Source organism: Caretta caretta, chromosome 21, assembly GCF_965140235.1.
Source record: "Caretta caretta isolate rCarCar2 chromosome 21, rCarCar1.hap1, whole genome shotgun sequence".
Classification (NCBI taxonomy): domain Eukaryota; kingdom Metazoa; phylum Chordata; order Testudines; family Cheloniidae; genus Caretta; species Caretta caretta.
The window spans coordinates 13,051,330-13,067,906 of record NC_134226.1 but is presented as its reverse complement, the minus strand read 5'-3'; the positions used below and the strand labels follow the sequence as shown (position 1 = coordinate 13,067,906).

General features: G+C 46.9%; 1 long non-coding RNA gene across 1 annotated transcript in view; it reads left to right on the top strand.

The window, feature by feature from the left end:
* Positions 1-3,497: 3,497 nt before the first annotated feature.
* Positions 3,498-16,577, top strand: part of LOC142069763 (uncharacterized) — a 37,003-nt gene continuing 23,923 nt past the window's right edge. The window contains exon 1 of the long non-coding RNA XR_012665718.1: positions 3,498-3,640. This is a non-coding gene — a long non-coding RNA (uncharacterized LOC142069763). The remainder of the gene's footprint in view (positions 3,641-16,577) is intronic.

The window sequence follows — 16,577 nt, the reverse complement described above, 5'->3', positions numbered from 1 at the left end:
GACTACACTGCGTCATGTTGAAAGGTGAACTGGCAGGCTGGAGGGAGGTTACTAGTGGAATTCCTCAAGGATAAGTCTTTGACATTTTCATTAATGACTCTGGCACAAAAAGTGGGAGTGCGTTAATAAAATTTGCAGATAACACAAAGGTGGGAGGTATTGCCAACAGGGAGGAGGACCAGAATATTGTTTGAGAAGTTTTGGACAATCTTGAAAACTGGAGTAATGGAAATGGAATGAAATTTAATAGTGCAAAGTGCAAGGGCATGCACTTGAGAACTAACAACAAGAATTTTTACTATAAACTAGGGATGTATCCGTAGGAAGTGACAGAAGAGGAGAAAGACCTGGGTGTACTGGTCCATCACAGAAAGATTATGAACCACCAATGTGATGCAGCTGTGCAAAAGGCTAATGCAGTCTTAGGATGCATCAGGCGAGGTATTTCCAGTAGAGACAGGAAAGTGTTAGTACCATTATACAAGGCACTGGTGAGACCTCCTCTGGAATACTGTGTGCAGTTCTGGTCTCCCATGTTTAAGAAAGATGAATTCAAACTGGAACAGGTGCAGAGAAGGGCTACTAGGATGATCAGAGGAATGGAGGACCTACCTTATGAGAAGCCTCAGAGGGGTAGCCACGTTAGTCTGGATCTGTAAAAGCGGCAAAGAGTCCTGTGGCACCTTATAGACTAACAGATGTATTGGAGCACGAGCTTTCATGGGTGAATACCCACTTCGTCGGATGCGCATCTGGCAAAGTGGGTATTCACCCACGAAAGCTCATGCTCCAATACATCTGTTAGTCTATCAGGTGCCACAGGACTCTTTGCCTACCTTATGAGAGGAGATTTAAGGAGCTTGGCTTGTTTAGCCTAACAAAATGAAGGCTGAGGGGAGATATGATTGTTCTTTATAAATACATCAGAGGGATAAACACCAGGGAGGGAGAGAAGTTATTTAAGTTAAAGGCCTATATTGGCACAAGAACAAATGGATATAAACTAGCCATCAACAAGTTTAGTCTTGAAATTAGATGAAGGTTTCTAACCATCAGAGGAGTGAAGTTCTGGAACAGCCTTCCAAGAAGAGCAGCGGGGGCAAAAAACCTAACTTGTTTTAAGACTGAGTTTGATATGTTTATGGAAGGGATGGTCTGATGAGATTCCTTACAGTGGCAAATGGCTGATCCACAACTGCTATTAGCAAATATTTCCAATGGCCGGAGACGGGACACTAGATGGGGAGGGCTCTGAGTTACCCCAGAGAATTCTTTCCCAGGTGTCTGGCTGGTGGAGCTCACCCATATGCTCAGGGTCTAACTGATCACCATAGTTGGGGTTGGGAAGGAATTTTCCCCTTGGTCAGAATGGCAGAGACGCTGGAGTGTTTTGCCTTCCCTTGCAGCATGGGGCACGGGTCACTTGCTGGTTTGAACTAGAGTCAGTGGTGGATTCTCTGTAACTTGAAGTCTTTAAATCAAGATTTGAGGACTTCAGTAACTCAGCCAGAGGTTATGGGCCTATTACAGGGGCAGGTGGGTGAGGTTCTGTGGCCTGCAGTGCGCAGGAGGACAGACTAGATTATCACATTTGTTTTTTCTGGCCATAAAGGCTGAGTCTATGAGCTGTGCCCCTCTGCACCACCAGGTGAGTGGGGGTCCTTGTACCCTTGCACACACAAAGAAGATCCAAGAGAAATCTGCCACACTACTGACACTGCAAAGCTAAGGCTGTGATGAGAGGAATGAAATCTCACACTCCTGAGTGTAAAATGCCTACCCATGACTGGGAAGGAATTTTCCCCACTCACCCAAACGGGATGGATTACATGGGAAAAGGGAGGTTTCCTTCCTCTAAGGATATGTCAATGCTGCCATCAGAAGATTGCAGCACATGTAGACATACCAAGCTCGCGAGATCAGGAGGCTGCACAAGCTAGCCACACCTGCCCAGGACCCTAGGTACAGACTTGAGCAGCTGGAGCCCATGCTGCTGGGGCTTGGGTGACCAGATAGCCGTCACAGACAGAAAGATGCCTTCCTCTCAGTAAGTCTTGGATGATGGCTGCTATCTTGGCCAACATGGGAAGGGTTTGAACCAACAACCTCCAGAGCTCAGAGAACAAGTTGCTTGAGCTGAAGAACCACGCCTGGGCTGTAAATATGTCTGCATAGCAAACAGTAGCCCATGCTAGCAAGTCTCAGAGCCCAGGTTGTCAGATTCAGCATCAAGGGGCTCGAGCCATTGCACTGATAATAGCTGTCTAGATATTCAGACTTGGGCTGGAGTTCAGGCTTTGAAGCCTGGGGAGAGGGGTGGGCTTCAGAGCCCAAAGGTCTACACAGCTATTTTTAGCACCATAGCATGAACCCTGTAAGCCCTTGTCTGCTGACCCATGCTCCGAGACTTGCTGCTGTAACAGACTCTTGGGATCAGGCCCAGAGTGGGCCCTATGACACACACTCACCAATGGGTTACACTCCCTAGATCCCTAGCCCCATTTCAGACCAAAGAGATTCCAAAGAAGTATCTAAACCTTTGAGAGGGAGTGGGTTAATGGTTAGAGTGGTGGGCATGGGTTCTGGGTTCTGCTCTGGGAGGACCTTGGGGGTCTATGAAGAGAGAGCCAAGGGGAAAGTGATTCAGGACTCCTGGTTTCTATTCCAGGTTCTGCCACTGACTCATGTGACTTCAGGCAAATTTTCAAAAGTGGCCTCTAATTTTGGGTTAGGTATTGCTGAGCCTGATTCGCAATAACACAAAGGCTCCTTTACAACACTCTAGCTGTGTAAATGAACCTTCAAGGGAATGCTGAGTGGGGCAAAGGGGCCTGCGTGTAAATGAGAATCAGATATTTTACAGAGAGGGAAACTGAGGCACAGAAAAGTTAAGTCCCAAGCTTTACAAAGCAGCCTCCGATTTTGAGTGCCTTGGTTTGGGAGGCATTACTATTCTTCTACTGAACCTCCAAATATTTCAAGATTCAACAAGTACATGAAAGACATATTAGCAAAAACCAGTTGCACCCACAACCCCTGTGGGCTTTAATGCTCAGCCTCCCTCCAGGGCAAGATATTTCTAAAATGTATGCTTCAATCCAGCTTCTGGGAGAAATTCCATGGCCTGGAAGGAGGGGGGCGGTGAGGGGAAGTGGGCTGGATGGTCATGGTGAACCTTATGACCTTGTGTAACAGGTATATTGTCCCTTTAAGGCCAAAGGCGGAAGTCTGGCAGGCCAGGCCACCCTGTTCCAGGAATTCTGGAGCAGACAAGATCACAGGAAATGGCAGAGGCAGTCTCTTGGAGAGAGGGAGTGGTCCCAGGGTGATAATTAGTGTCAGGGAAAACATCAGTTACTGTTTCTTTAAGGGCCTTGGGTCAGAAGCCTCGTACTATGAGGTGGGGGCAAGACTCCCCTCTCTCCCAGCCAATCAGGATAAGTTCTGGGAAAGAGGGCAGTATATAACCCGCCTCTATAACATGAGAGAGAGTTGAATGGTAACGTGGGGTGCATGGTTCTTTTTCAGCCTAGTGGTAGGAGCACCAGGGTGGTGTGACCTTCCCTCCAAGTGACAGCGAGTATCTGGAAGAGTGCACCCCGGCAGAGATGTGTGGGAGGACAGGACTTTTGTGATGAAGGTTTGTTTTTGTGCTCTGTCTGTTTTTGAAAGGCTTTGCCAACCTGGGTAGAGTTCGATGAGTGAAATTTAAAGGGGCTGGCTGGGAGAAGCTGCCTGAAGCAGCCTGCTACATCTGTGACAGGTTTCAGAGTAACAGCCGTGTTAGTCTGTATTCGCAAAAAGAAAAGGAGTACTTGTAGCACCTTAGAGACTAACCAATTTATTTGAGCATGAGCTTTCATGAGCTACAGCTCACTTCATCGGATGCATACCGTGGAAACTGCAGAAGACATTATATACACACAGAGACCATGAAACAATACCTCCTCCCACCCCACTGTCCTGATGTGAGGAGGTATTGTTTCATGGTCTCTGTGTGTACACAATGTCCTCCGCAGTTTCCACGGTATGCACCCGACGAAGTGAGCTGTAGCCCACGAAAGCCCATGCTCAAATAAATTGGCCAGTCTCCAAGGTGCCACAAGTACTCCTTTTCTTTTTGAAGTTTATTACACCCATTTCAAACAAGTCAATAAATACATTTAAACATCAAATAGAAAACATTTGGGTTTATGTATTTTACTGTAGAGGACATTCAACTTCTTTAATAATTGTAACAGCTTATCAGAACCCCCATTTCTTTCCCTTACCCCCATATTCTCCCTCTTTAAACTAAAGAGTTGTCACTTTGGATGGGCTAGCACCAGCAGGAGAGTGAATTTGTGTGGGGGGGTGGAGGGTGAGAGAACCTGGATTTGTGCTGGAAATGGCCCACCTGATGATCACTTTAGATAAGCTATTACCAGCAGGACAGTGGGGTGGGAGGAGGTATTGTTTCATGATCTCTGTGTGTATATAGGGTCTGCTGCAGTTTCCACGGTACACATCTGATGGGGTGGGCTGTGGCTCGCGAGGGCTCATGCTCAGGTGGGTTGGTTGGTCTCTAGGGTGCTACAAGTACTCCTTTTCTTTTAGTGATAGCCCTGCATTTCAGTGTGGTTAGGAGCAGGGTCAGATGCAGGGATGATGCAGTCACTTAGCACCTCCCATCTGAGGAACTTAAAGCATTCTGCAAATGTGAGCTAAATGAGCCCAATTCAGCCATGAGACAGGGGCATGTTGTTCTCTCTAGTTTAAAGAGGGAGAATATGGGGGTAAGGGAAAGAAATGGGGGTTCTGATAAGCTGTTACAATTATTAAAGAAGTTGAATGTCCTCTACAGTAAAATACATAAACCCAAATGTTTTCTATTTGATGTTTAAATGTATTTATTGACTTGTTTGAAATGGGTGTAATAAACTTCAAAAAGAAAAGGAGTACTTGTGGCACCTTGGAGACTGGCCAATTTATTTGAGCATGGGCTTTCGTGGGCTACAGCTCACTTCATCGGGTGCATACCGTGGAAACTGCGGAGGACATTGTGTACACACAGAGACCATGAAACAATACCTCCTCACATCAGGACAGTGGGGTGGGAGGAGGTATTGTTTCATGGTCTCTGTGTGTATATAATGTCTTCTGCAGTTTCCACGGTATGCATCCGATGAAGTGAGCTGTAGCTCATGAAAGCTCATGCTCAAATAAATTGGTTAGTCTCTAAGGTGCTACAAGTCCTCCTTTTCTTTTTGCTACATCTGTGAATCCCTGAATCTTCTTGTTCACCCCCCATCTCCTTCTTTCCTGGGCCATGAGGAGAATAGGATTGCCTTTGACCTGCTTGTAGCTCTGTGTTAAAACAATGACTAACTAAACTTCCTGCTTCAACTGGTTGCCTGCTGTGGTGGAAGGAAGGAAATTTTCCCTGATGCACAATTGGCTAGATGTATTTTGGGTCATTTGCCTTTCTTTGAAATATGAGATTCTCCACACCTGGAGATGGGACACTGGATAGGGTGTAACAGTGACCTGAGGTGGTGCTTGGTTGGTGTCTCGCTCACACGTACAGAGTCTTACTGAGAGTCAGATTTGGACACTGGGAAGGAATTTTCCCTCGGGTCAGTTTGGTGGAGACCTTGGAGGTTTTACCTTCCCCTGTCGCATGGAGGATAGCTTGCCTTGGGGATTATCTCTGTGTGTCTCACCTAATCAGTTCTTTGTGGCTACAGGGTCCTTGGGCATGGAGTGTGCCTGGTCTCTGGCTGGGGCACACGGTTTAGTCTCCTAAGGACTGAAATGCTTGAGTCGGACTGAAGTCACTTGGCTTGTTAGAGTCATGTGGATAAAATGTAATGGCCTGTGATATACAGGAGGTCAGACTAGATGATCTAATGATCCATTTTGGCTTTAAACTCAATGAAACTCTATAAAAGGATCAGGGCTTATATAAGACCACAATCAACTCCGCCATACCTGCTGTTTAAAGACAACCTGTGAATGAAACCCTTCACCCTAGGGAGCTTGTCTCACCACGGATCAATGGCTTGGCTTGGTTACAAGCCTATAACCCTTAGGAGGACTAGAGCGTCAGTTGCTCATTCAGAACAAAACTCAAATCCCTCCATGCCAGTCAGATGCTCCCGTTATTCAGAGGTTTGTTCCCCTGCTTGCAGTACTTGAATTCAAGGGAGAATGGCTGGGCTCATCGTCCTCCTAAACCTTAGCGGGGGCTGGATCTTGTGCCTGGTATGTGATATTTTAGAAGGGCATGTTGTTTTTCTGCCTCTGAAAAGCACCAGCTGGCAGTTGTTACCATAACACTTTCCTGGGGCACAGTGGCCAGACTGCCTTATAAAGGCACTGTCCCATTCTGTTTGCTTTAGGAGCTTCTATCGCTAGAAATCCAAGGACTTCCCAGGTAGGTTACATCTGCATCAGGAGATCCCTAGTGGACTTTTCTGCTCTTCTCTCCTTGAATAAGGTGCCATTATTGGTTGGCAGACTGACATGTAGGGCTCCCAGGAGCTGGGGAGGGAGGTCTAAGGTGTTCTCAGCCCCCTGCAAATCTACTTTTCCCTCTGCCTACTTCAATCGCATACAAACCAACTATTGATTATTTGAATTGCAATAGCACCTAGGAGCCCAGTCATAGACAAGGACCCAACTGTGGTAGGTGCTGTACAAACACAAAATGAAGACAGACCCTACCCCAAGGATCCCACTGTCTAGAAGACAAAAGACTGGGTGACTATAGACTGACAGGAAGCACAAGGGAACAGTGACCATACTGAACAACATGAGGCCGTGGCATCCGCCTACAAGCTGCCATTGTCCACTCTTCTTCAGCACTGTCCAGCTCTTTTTGTAGACATCATGGCAAAGGAGGGTTTTAAATTAGCCTTTTGCACTCCAGTTACCTAACGTCCATGCACAACAGGGGTGCTGTTATGTGCATACCTATTATGAGTCTCTGCCTTTAGGAAATGTAGCCTTCTGAGTCAGTTATTGTCACAATCCTGCATAGATCTGTTAGCTCCTAACTGGTTTCTGTGAGCTGCATGACATTTCATATAAGAGCATGACTGTGGGTGAAGAAAGGAGCAAAAAGCCTTCCTTGACCTTGCAACATAACCCCACACACCCAAAAGCCAGCTGCTTTTGAAGCCCCTAGACCTGATTCCACTCTCCTGGTCCTCACTGATGTAAGTGAAGGACTCCAGTGAATCCAACGGACTTGCATCAGTGTAAAACCAGCATGACACAAGAATCGTATGAGCACAGAAGCCTCGACAAAGAGGAGCCATTACACTGACCCACTCCCTCTGCACCATTCTGCTAGAGAGAGGTGGGCTCCAATCTGACCAACAGCACAGCAGCTCCATAGGCATCCCTTTACTCATTGATGTGGTGGAAGTGGAGCAGTTTTAGGGTATGTCTACACTGCAGTCAGGGGTGTGGCTGCCGTTTGTGTAGACAAACTGAATCTAGCTAGCTATGTCTACATGAGCTGCAGCCATACCCTGTGACTGCAGTGTAGACATTTTTAGTCACTACCAGACTTGTTAAAAGCCAGAGCTCTTATTCCAGATACAAGGTGGGGGAGGTCATCTTTTATTGGACCAATTTCCATTGGGGAGAGACCAGCCTAATTCTAACCAGTCCTTAGCGCCTAAGAAGGATGCAGTCTATTTAATCTTTGTATAAAATTATCCAACCACCACCAGCAACAGTGGAGAATAAGCAGTAAGGGCTCTGTAAAAGTTTGCAAGGGCTGCTCCAAATGTGTCTGTCTGAGTTACTGCTGGCAACTCAAGTGACTGCCTCCTTATCTTTATTGACTAGGTTAATATCGGGCAGTTTGTCTGAAATAGAGCCTCCATTCAAGCCCGTTTATCCTCTTCCATATTAGCAAAATGTTTTGTGACCTGTTTATCGAGGGCTGACCGGTTGGCCCTGGCAAAGGCAGTGGCATCCATCACAGCTGCCCAGGCCATCAGCCATTTGCCAACAGGCTGTCTCTTCCTGCCGCCGCCCCCTCCTGGCCCCCCTTGCGAGATGGATTCAGTGCCACAGGAACGCTTGGGGGTTTTATTACTGGAAATGCTACCTTGTATCACTTCCAAGTACCCTATTAAACCTGTGCAGCCAAATTGTCAGAGGAGGCCGCTGGGTTTGGGGGGGGTCAATTTCTGGGGCCCCAGCAGTGGTCTGATTTTTATCTTTTTGAGAGGCTGAGCACCTATCACTCCACCACTCATTTCAGTTGGAGCTGCAGGTGCTCAGCATCTGTGGACATCAAGGGCCCGGGGTCTTAATGTGTCATCCCGTGGACTTCAGCAGAGTAACACTTACCTAAGCCAGCCGAGAATCTGGCACCGGGTCCCACGCTAAGCAATCAAACTGAAGCACTCAAATCAGTGGCCCCTTTTAGCTGCAGTGAATCGGTGGGAGAGATGGGAAGAGGGCCCAAGAGACTGCGCTCCCCCATGTCCTGCCCACTTAAATCATTAAAGTTCCTATGGAACTCTTCACAATAATACAGATACTGGCTAGGACAGCAGGGCCAATCTCCCTACCTAAAATCCCCCTTGTAGTTTCAAATGGAGAAGATAGTCTTCGCTGTCCCTTCCTAAAAAAGAATTGTATAGTGGTGGTAAAAGGCAACATAGTAACTGCCCACATAGCATTTCAATGGAGAGGCAGACCATAGGAACCACTTTATAGGTCCGTAAAGGCCCTGGCTCCTTCCGGGTTAAAGGTACTACATGAATGCAAGATATCCCTATAATTTTTAATGAGACTTGTGAAATATAAAGTGTTTGAGGAGTCTCACCTTCCCGTTTATTTCTATCAACAGCTGAGTAACTCTGACTGTCAGGTGTTGATTAGTCCCGAGTACAAAGTAACAACCTCTCAATCCACCAGCTGATGCTCTGGGCTAAATCTAGCCCTTGTCTAAGTGAATACTGGTCTTACAGTAAGACCTGGAGTCCCTAACTGAGATCAGGGCTCCATTATGTATGTACAGCTCTTGGCACATATTAAGAGACAGTCTCTGCTCCAAAAAGATTCTAATCTAAATCGGCCAGATAATGTATCCACCCAGTTTTGAGATAGGGATCTCAGGCAGAGATTTGCCCAAGGCCACACAGCCTGTGTCAGTAAAGGATCAAACCCTGTTTTCTTGATTCCAATATCAGTCTCTTTACCACGAAACCATCCTGACATGAATCATGCCAACCCCTGAAATGCTCTGAATTACAGCAGCGAGAGGAGCTAGCTGAAATCAGTGGCAGCCTTGTATCTCCTCTGCACAAACAAGGCCAAATTCTTCCCCAGCTGTCTGACTTTCTCTAGATGGTGAGGTTGAGAAGCTCAGAACACACAAGATGGCCTTGAGGCATCTATCCAGCTCTCCTGTCATTACTTTCGCTTTGTTCATTCCCGTCAGCGTTCACATGAAAGGCCCCGTGTTAGCCCATCCTTTGGGGTGGCCCTTTCTAGGGGGAAGGACAGCTCTGAAGGGATCAAATGTTCGCCCCAGTATTGTACTCTGACGCATGGGTTTACTTGTGTACGTGTGTCCGTCTCTGTGCTGGTGAAAGGTACCGGGCTGGCAACCATGGAAACGAACATTCTTCCTCTTATCCCCACAAGGCCAGCACTAGCCATACAGACCTCTCCACTTCATGCCAGCCCTGACTCGAACAGGTCCGCTCAGCTAGTACAAGGGTTCAGAGCTAGCTTCATCCTGCACTGGTGACACTGCCAGCTTAGGGTCAGAAAGGAGGGAGGCAGCTTGTGCCTCCCTTGTTCTGCGGCTACAGGGGCCACTGTGCCCCCTGGCACAGGTTAAGGCTGCCCCAGTTCGTGCCCTTACAGGACTTTGCTAGGATGCAGAATCACAGGGGTATGGGTCCAGCCTCCCCCCGTGCCAAGCCTGACCCACTTCCTTCCTCTTCAAACCCACCCCGAGCACTGAGCTGGCTCGGAGCCTACATATAGGAGCCCTCTGCACTGGGGCTATTCCCCAGGGGACCCTTACCCTGTTCTCCGCCCCCTTTTGTCCCAGCCCGCTGTCTCTTAATCTAGACTTTCATACCACGTTCAGCACTATGGGATCTGAGTTTGAGACAACCGGTTTGGTGTTTGCTCTCTGACTTATCTGTCCACTTGGAATTCACCTGTGAACACCAGCTCACTTAACATGCCTTCTGCTGGCTCTTTGGTGCTGTCACAAGTTTTAGCCACTCTCACCCTGGCATGGATGTGGATATACTAGCCACCTTGACCCACGTTCATTACCAGCCATGTGAGCCCAGGAAGGAGATCTACTTTTGTATTATTGAAGATGTCCAAGTAAAAACAGAGTCTTAAAGGCCTGATTCACCATTGGCCTGGAGCTTGTGTGGTGAGTTACACCATGGCAGAGTAAGTATAAAATGTACCACTCTACAATGGCAACACCTTATTCTCTGCACTGGTACAACGGTGTAGGCAAAGTAGTTAATCAGGCCCTGTGTCACTTACCCCAGTGCAATATGCGAGCATTTCAGACATGCTTTGCAACCTTTCTGAGCTGGCATTGCCTTACCCCGGCTTTGCTCCAGTTACAAGGTGAAGAAAAATAAGACCTCAGTTACCCTCCCGTTCAGATTGCTCACTGCTTGCATTTTGAGTGCTTTTGGTTGGGGACCAGAGAGGGGGCATGGGGAGGAGAGTGAAGGTTTTGCCAAATACCATGGAAAATCACTAGGATATTACAGAAATGAGAAATAAATGCTACTGACCAAAATGTCTCTTTGGAGAGAGATGATGGTGTAATTGCCAGAATTGTTCAGTTTGGCCAAATGTAATTCTCAAAACAAAAAGCAGATGGCTTTTCTGAGCTTGGCTTTTAAGTATTCATTTGGGGAACGTGGATTGCACAGAAGAGAAGCATAGGCTTAGTCCGTTGGTTGCCTACATTAGGGACTAAGGGTACAGCTCCACAGCAAGCAGGATTCTGTGGCAGTGAGTCTTGGAGCCTGGGCTGAAAGATTCTGGCTCCTGAGGCTCACCCTACAGCACTCAGACCAGCTATATAGACACTTGGGCTCTGAAGCCCAAGGAGGGGGTGGGTTTCAGAGCCCAGACTCCAGCCCAAGCTGCGACATCAACACCGCCGTGAGCCTGCGTGTGCGGACCCAGGCTGTGAGATTTGCCACCGCAGGTTTTAAAATGCAGTGTAGACCTACCTGCGGGGCCCTGAGCTCTTTGGAAAATCTGGCCCTGATTCTGGGTGCGGAGCCCTTGAAAATCTGGCCCTTAATTTGTTTTGAACATTGCCGTGACAGAGAGAAAAGAGAGATGAAAAATCAGATCTCGGAAGGGAAAGCTTTAAACATGCTGGGGGGGAGGGGTTCTCCCATGCGGGAGCAAATGTATTGCCAACAGGCATCAAGCCTGAATCCCATCGGCAGGTGAGAATGTGCTAGGAAGAAGTGTGATCCATCCAGAGTTGCATCTATTTTTAAGGTGCTGCTGTTGCCCATCTGTTAGCAATGGGCACTTTTTTTTATTTAAAAGCGTGTAACTGTAATGCTGGTTACAGTCTCCAGGAACAGCTGTCAACCTGGAACTGAAGTCCTCTGTTTAATCATGGAACAGCACCAGTGCACCTTCATCTTCCGCCCTATTCAGTGCTGGTTAGGTCTCAGCTGGAGTACTGGATCCAATGTTGATCATCTGTGTATAAAAAAGATGTAAAGAAACTGGAAAGGTTCCAGAGGCGAGCATCAAAGATGATCAGAGGGATGGAACACAAGTCCTACGAGCAAAGGCTGAAGGAACTAGCTATGTTTAGTTTGGAAAAGAGGAGATTAAGGAGGGACATGGTAACGGTCTTCAGATATTTGAAAGGCTGCAATGAAAATGATGGAGAAAGTTGTTCTCTCTGGCTACACAGGGCAGGACAAGAGGTGATTGGGATCAAACTACAGCACAGCCGATTTCAATTAAACCTCAGGAAAAACTTCCTATCAGTCAGAACAGCAGGACGATGGAACAGATGCCTAGGGAGGCTGTGGAAGCTCCTTCACTGGAGGGTTTTCAAAAGGAGGCTGGAGCCCTCTGTCTGGGATGGGTTAGACACAACAAGTCCTGTATCTTGGCAAGGGGTTACACTAGATGACGGTTGAGGTCCCTTCTAATCCTATGGGTCTATGATTCATCTCTGATCTTGTATATGCATGAGAGTGGGCAGTGAGGTCTTCATGGCCCATACAGTCCTTTGGATGCTTACCAAGTGGAAAACTTGTGATGCTATTCTGTGTGAGATATGGACAACCGCCTGCTAGGATTAGGAACATTTCACATATCCTAGGCCAGTGGACAGTCACCAGATAGCAAACATTTTCAGTCACTTCCATACTGGGCTGGATTTTTAACTGGCAACTTGGAGATGAAAGGAGCTGGATCACTCAAACACCATTGGAGGTCAGCACCCTACTGGGCAGTACAGATTCCTTTAAAAGCTAGACAAGAGATCATTATACCCATTTTACAGCTATGGCACGGAGGTGCAGAGTGTAGGTAACTTGCCAGAGGTCACACAATAAATCTGTAGCAGAGCTTGGAATTGAATCTGACTCATCTGAGTCCCATGCATGGCCTTTCACCACAGGACCATCCTTCCACCACATAGTTTAGCTCACTGAGCCATCGGGTCCTCCAGTACGTGGCTGCTGTAAAAGTTGCAGAGGTATCTAAGAGGCGAACTCAAAGCCCTACATGAGAAGAGCTAACTGAAGGGTCTGAATACCTTACTGATGGGGAAATGAGATGTCGTCCCAGAATATAAAAGCAGAGATGTGTGAAGAGTCTCATAACTGGTAAGCTGCTGTTGTGGTTAGTGACTGGGGTGGGATAAAAAGCCACTGCTTTTAAGAAGACAGGAATCAAAGCTAGCCACTTCCTTCACTGCAGTGCTGTAGGCTAGGTGGTCGTTTACCCTCCCCACAGGGGAGAGGAAGTGTGTGGAATTCATCCTAGCCACAGACCATCTATTTCAGCCATGAGTCGGCGCCAGAGGGCTTGTGACAGGCAATAAGTTACCTGACCTGTCAGACCATGTGAGCTTCTCTGCAGCCTGTCCTGTATCTCCCTGAAGAAAATACTTTCTTCCTCCAGCTGGAGAAGCTTGATTTGTGCCAATGCCTTGCTGTCCCACTTTAATTTTTATTAGCCCCAAGGCCTGATCCTCAGAGATGATCAACACCCTCGACCTCTGCTGGGTGACCAAGTTTGGCGCGCTGCAGAATCAGACCCCTGCTTGTCTCTGAAGAGGGTGGTGGGGAATGAGCCGTTTAAAACAAATCAGATGTCAAGAATTATAACATTCATAAACCAGTTGGAGAACACTTCAATCTCTCTGGTCACGCAATCACAGACATGAAGGTCGCTATCTTAAAACAAAAAAACTTCAAATCCAGACTCCAGCGAGAAACTGCTGAATTGGAATTCATTTGCAAATTGGATACTATTAATTTAGGCTTAAATAGAGACTGGGAGTGGCTAAGTTATTATGCAAGGTAGCCTGTTTCCTTTTGTTTTTTCCTACCCCCCCCCCCCCCCGCAGATGTTCTGGTTTAACTTGGATTTAAACTTGGAGAGTGGTCAGTTTAGATGAGCTATTACCAGCAGGAGAGTGAGTTTGTGTGTGTATGGGGGTGGGGGGGATGTGAGAAAACCTGGATCTATGCAGGAAATAGCCCGACTTGATTATGTAAAGAGTTGTCACTTTGGATGGGCTAGCACCAGCAGGAGAGTGAATTTGTGTGGGGGGGTGGAGGGTGAGAACCTGGATTTGTGCTGGAAATGGCCCACCTGTTGATCACTTTAGATAAGCTATTACCAGCAGGACAGTGGGGTGGGAGGAGGTATTGTTTCATATCGTCTGTGTGTATATAAAGTCTGCTGCAGTTTCCACGGTATACATCTGATGAAGTGAGCTGTAGCTCACGAAAGCTCATGCTCAAATAAATTGGTTAGTCTCTAAGGTGCCACAAGTACTCCTTTTCTTTTTGCGAATACAGACTAACACGGCTGTTCCTCTTAAAACTAACTGCTTCAGAGACCTCTGCAGAGATTTGTCTCTAAACCCTAAGCAGCCTTCCCCTTGTAATACTTCTGGTAACCATGCACCCATCAGTACACACACTCATTGGGCCTGATTCTCTTCTCAGTGAGTGTTTGTGTCTCTGGATGTATACTACTGGGTGGATTGTTACCAAAACGTTACAAGATGCAAATAAGCGTGATTTACACTGGGGTGAGTGAGAGGGGAATCAGGCCTGCTTGTGAATCACGTCTGATTTACACTGGACCTGACTTGTCCCCTGTTCACACCAGTGTAAATCTGGAGCAACTCCATTGGACCCAACTCCCCTCTTACCCATTCAATGGAATAAGTTACACCTGATTTATACCATTGAGAGAAGAGAATTAGGCTAGCTTTTTATCATTCATTCTCCAATTTAAGAGGTCATCTACTGCCGCAGGAAGTGATCTGAATGTCAGCTATATCCTCCAAATCAAGGCCATGTTACCTCATGCAAACATTTGCCTCCATTATCCAAATTCCTTTAATGCTGAAAGAATAATTGAGGTGTAGTAGAAAGGGGGGGGGGGACCTCTGTCAAACTGTCCCTCCTCCTCTGAAGCAAAATGTCTCTGCTGTCAAAGCAGCAAAATTGAGATTACAGCCGCCTTAAGGAAAAGAATCACTTAGCATTGCATTAGTGTGAAGTACCATGTTAATTCATAGCATGGCAGCAGGAATTGTAAATCATGATCTTATTGGGAGTGGTGGGCCAGATCCTCAGCTGATATAGGTTACTGCAGGTTCAATGGAAGCTATGTGCATTTACACCAGTGAAGAATCTGGCCCAGTGTTCTTAAATCAAACCTCCAATGTGTTGGAATGAAGCAGGGGGAAATATATTTGTGGTGCAATGAAAATCTTCCTGCTCTAAGGAACCTAAAGTCACATGGGTAATTACAAATCATAGAAGATTAGGGTTGGAAGAGACCTCATGAGGTCATCTAGTCCAACCCCCTGCTCAAAGCAAGACCAACGCCAACTAAATCATCCCAGCCAGGGCTTTGTCAAGCCGGGCCTTAACCTCCAAGGATGGAGATTCCACCACCTCCCTAGGTAACCCATTCACCACCCTCCTTGTGAAATAATGTTTCCTAATATCCAACCTAGACCTCTCTCACTGCAACTTGAGATCATTGCTTCTTGTTCTGTACAAAGCCTTGAAATAGCTTCTGAATGGTTTAGGGAGCTTGATCCAGTGAGGTGCTGAACACTTTGAAGGGGAATGGAGGATGCTCCACACCTCACAGGGGTGCTCAGGACCCAAGTTCTAAACAGATAACCTATACAGCTGTAATGGGCTGGCTGTTAAAGTGTGGTGCAGTGACTTCCCACTGAAATCATTGGAGCCCTAGGAAGGTTCTGTTCTGTACTGCAGTGTGTGCTGATGGTTATGGAAACTCTGAAATAGCTGGTTTCTGTGGCTGTAGGTTTGATGGCAAAATCTGAATTCGAAGCAATCTGTCTAGGGGTATGGCTGATGTATTGAATTTGCAACCAGAGGCCCCAACCAAGAGGGTGGTTAAGTGCTGTGAAAAAACCTAGTGAGAGCGATTCTCTGGCAGGAAGAGTTTACAGGACAAAAAGTGGGGCAGAAACAGGCACAGAAGGTAAAGTGACTTGCTAAGGATTGCAGTCTTACTTCTCAAAAAGAAAAGGAGGACTTGTGGCACCTTAGACTAACAAATTTATTTGAGCATAAGCTTTCATGAGCTACAGCTCACTTCATTCAGCAGTTCAAATCTGGCCTGAGTCCATATGGCATCACTAAAGAATCCTCATAGATATATTTGTTAATGGTGAAGGGCCAAATTCTGCTCTGTTACAGGGGCACAATTTCCACGGAAACTGCCGCCAGTTGCACCCTATGTAACTGAAAGCAGAATTGGGTCCTGTCTGGCAAAATGCAGTTCTCCCCACCAGCTGCTGCTGTAATGAGCTTCCCCTCCCTGGCCACGCAGTCTTGTGCTGGAGTGATAGCAATCGAGGCACTGGAGGGAAGTGTCTCCAGAGCAGAGAGCATAATAGTGAGATCTGCCAAGGATCTGGAGAATGTACAATGCATGGGCATGGTCACCATTGCCAAATCTGGATTGACATCAGGTAAGAATCTGGATTATTCCAAGATCTTGACCCAGATCTGGAATGCCCAAGGTAGGTGGGTGTTTGGCTCTAAAATTTTTGGCAGAGGGGTCACTTGCAAAACGTGGATGTGGAAATGGGTTGGGTTTTCTAGCATCCCCACAGTTCAAGAGTGGTTGGATCAAGTGTTTGGGTTCAGGGCAATGTGTCATTGATGCTGTTGATGGGGTTCTAGGCACCGTGTTACCTGAAGTGTACAGAGATTGTTCAGTGCTTCAGAGGGGTAACCTTAGAAAGCCAGGTAATAAGACTTTGCAATACCAGGGACAACCTAAAAAAAGTTCACCGATAAGGCTCT